Source organism: Melopsittacus undulatus, chromosome 3 (genome assembly GCF_012275295.1).
Source record: "Melopsittacus undulatus isolate bMelUnd1 chromosome 3, bMelUnd1.mat.Z, whole genome shotgun sequence".
NCBI classification, from domain to species: Eukaryota; Metazoa; Chordata; class Aves; order Psittaciformes; family Psittaculidae; genus Melopsittacus; species Melopsittacus undulatus.
This window is the reverse complement of record NC_047529.1, coordinates 73,802,063-73,805,674: the sequence shown is the minus strand read 5'-3', so window position 1 is coordinate 73,805,674 and position 3,612 is coordinate 73,802,063.

Below are 3,612 nucleotides of genomic sequence, written 5' to 3'. Positions count from 1 at the left end.
CTTCCTGCTCCTCTTACATTTGTTCTTTCCTTCAAGTGTTTTTTTGTGACAAAGAAACTAAGTAAAGACAATCAACATATACACAGATATGAATGGCAAAACTGACACTACCGTCACTGAGAGAGGTCCCTTGAAGTGCAAGGAATGCCTTCAGCAAAGCTTTGAAGGGAAGAGGAGAAACAAGAGGAGAAACACACAACATGTGCTTTCAAAATTCATTCCAACATGAGAGGCACAGAAAAGATACAGCATATACTTCAACCCTTCCTTTGCTCATGTTCACAGAGTAAAGCTATGCTCACAAGACACATGGCTGCAAAGTTTAAGATGTTAATACTCCTCACTGGAGGTTAGGCAAACCTGCACCTCAACACCTTCACAGATTAGTAAAAATCACTTTGAAAAGCACCTTCACCTCCAGTCACAGGAATTTGCATGGAAATAGCTGAGGTGAGGTGAGTGCATACACTCCACTCCACTGGTTACTCTAACAGTCCCTGCTGAAGACATACAATGGTAACATCTTAAATTGCACCAGCTAGATTTGCTTGGAGCTCATTCAACCTCCCTTTGAGGTTCCACGATGCTCTCAGATATTATGTAGATGGAGACTGAATTAGCTAAGCTACTTTTTCACTCATTTCCCAGCACTATCATAGGCAGGTAACAATCCTGCTGGCAACCCTTTTAAGCTTTTGTCAAAGATCTCTGTAGCATCCTGCTTCCCAGGAGTCAGGATATTGACTTGCTGTTTAGGAACTACTAGTGCTCCTGGCTGACCTACAAGCTTCCTCCAGACTCATGGCTGGCAAGGTCATGAACCCATTACAGGGCTGCTGATTGTTCTACTGCTTATAGGTAATGCCTTCCCCATAGTTAGCTTTTCTATTACTGTGTCAAGCACTCCAGAAACTACATCTTCTGTCCAGGCCATTTGCTGCAGTCATTATTTCCTTTACAAAGGTGTGGTCCCATGCATGTGAAGTAATGTTAGTATAGTATTTGACTTCCCTTGAAAAAAAAAAATAACAATTACAAAAAAAGTCAACAGTGCTTGTATATAACCTGAAGTGAAAAAGCCTCCCCAGTTCTGGAGCCAGTAGATGCATAAAGCATTGCTCTGAGGGCAAGGATATACATCCTTGTTCGTGTTGTTCCTCTTCTACTTTCAGAAACAGGGGGAAAAACGAATCTCAGCTCCCCTGGGCAGTACACAGTCACATTCTCCCCTCGTTGTTACAGATTTTAGTGCCAAGTTTCTCTGTCTCTTTTTATGTGATGTTCCCAGAAACCCCAAACACATTTATTAGCATCATTAAGAGGATAAATCCAAAATGAGAGAGATGTAAAGATCTCTTCATAGTCATGTCTTGGCTCCAGCTCAGCACTGAGCCTGAAATTTACTGGTTTGGGTTTGTTGTTTTTTTTTTGGGGGGGGGGAGGGGGAGTCACTACATTTTCGAGACCAAGTCCTCTTCAGGACATAAAGAGCTGTTGTGAACATGCACAGAGAACTATATCCTGGTTTGGGCATGCTGGTGCCCTCCCATACCAAACCCAGCAACTCAGACAATCACAAAGCACTCCGCATCTGTCAGCATACTCAGGCTATCCTGTGAACCCAGACAATGACTCAGGCTTTTAACAAAATAGAAGCAGAGGAAAAAACAAACGTAGCTATCTGGCAATGCAGAGCTGTCTGATCTTACCTCTAATGCAGAGGGCATGGTCTTGGTCCCCTTTCTTTTCACCTGAGGAGCACAGAGGTACTACCACTTGTCAGCTCAGGTCTGGAAGCAGAATAGGTGCACTGGAGAAACAGGGCACTGAAGTTAGTAAGCTGTGCGGAGCTCCTGCTCTGCTTCTCTGCTCCAGCTGGCTTGGGCCCAAGACAGCTCAAGTTTCTCTGTGTATCACTTCCCTGCTCTCCAGATTCTGGGGCCAGCACAGGCAGAGGCAGCTCAGATCTGTTTGCACACAGGATTTAAGTTGTTTTCCTGTTGTGCAAAACAGAGTAAACAAAGATGAAAGGGGCATCAGCTGGAATTACACAGCTTTGTGGAGATTCCATAACCATGCGTGCATTTCCTGTATCTGGAAATAAGGAGACACTTTTCAAGCATTCAGCACTTGTAAAAAGCTGCTAAGTAAAGGGAAATTAACCCATCCTGCAACTTTAAGAGCTGCAGCTGCAAAGTGGAAGCACAGACTAGCAAGCAGTTTGCTTACCCACTGCTGGTTTCCTCACGCAGCAACCCTTACTCCATACTGGAGGGAGCATTTTTATATGCCAAGAAGAATTAGCAGTAAGCTAGAAAACAATCAAAAGGGCTTTTCTTTCCTCCCCTCCCACTTTCTGCTTTGAGTGATTTAGAGAAAGTATGACTCCTGTGAGTAAAATGGTCAAAATCTGAGCCTGCCGTACCATCTTCTGGTTAACACTGCATGAAAGCATTCAGTGAGCTCCTCACAGGCTTCCTTCAAAAGTCTACAGAAGAGAAAAACAAATGCATATTATGCTGCCAGAGATGAATGAGGTACAGCTACAATTTGTGGCTTTTTGTGCACAATCTGATCACTCCAAAAGACGGTCATTCTTCATCTGGATTGTGCCACAATTGTTATTTCTATCCCACTGTTATACTTTCTGTATAGTTACTTAACTATGCTCCTTACAAGAATTCATAGAATTATAGGATCATAGAATAGTTAAGGTTGGAAAGGACCTTAAGATCATCAAGTTCCAATCCTCCTGCCATGGGCAGGGACACCTCACACTAAACCATGTCACTCAATGCTCCATCCAACCTGGCCTTAAACACTGACAGCGATGGAGCATTCACAACTTCCCTGGGCAACACATTCCAGTGCCTCACCACCCTCATAATAAAGCACTTCTTCCTTATATCCAATCTAAACTTCCCCTGTTTAAGTTTTAACCTGTTACCCCTTGTCCTATCACTACAGTCCCTAATAAAGAGTCCATCCTCAGCATCCCTATAGGCCCCCTTCAGATATTGGAAGGCTGCTATGAGGTCTTCATGCAGCCTTCTCTTCTCCAGGCTGAACAGCCCCAACTTTCTCAGCCTGTCTTCATACGGGAGGTGCTCCAGTCCCCTGATCATCCTCGTGGCCCTCCTCTGCACTTGTTCCAACAGTTCCATGTCCTTTTTATGTTGAGGACACCAGAACTGCACACAATACACCAAGTGAGGTCTCACAAGGGCAGTATCACCTCCTTTGACCTGCTGGTCATGTTCCTTTTTATGCAGCCAGGATATGGTTGGCTTTATGGGCTGCAAGCACACACTGCAGCTGGCTCATGTTCATTTTCTCATCGACCAACACCCCCAAGTCCTTCTCCACAGGGCTGCTCTGAATCTCTTCTCTGCCCAACCTGTAGCTGTGCCTGGGATTGCTCCGACCCAGGTATAGGACCTTGCAGTTGGCATGGTTAAACTTCGTAAGTCTGGCATCAGTCCACCTCACAAGTCTGTCAAGGTCCTTCTGGATGGCACTTCTTCCTTCCAGTGTATCAACTGAACCACACAATTCAGTTTGCTTTCATTCCAGATTGCAAATAAAAAGAGTAACAACAGCAGTAAGAATTAC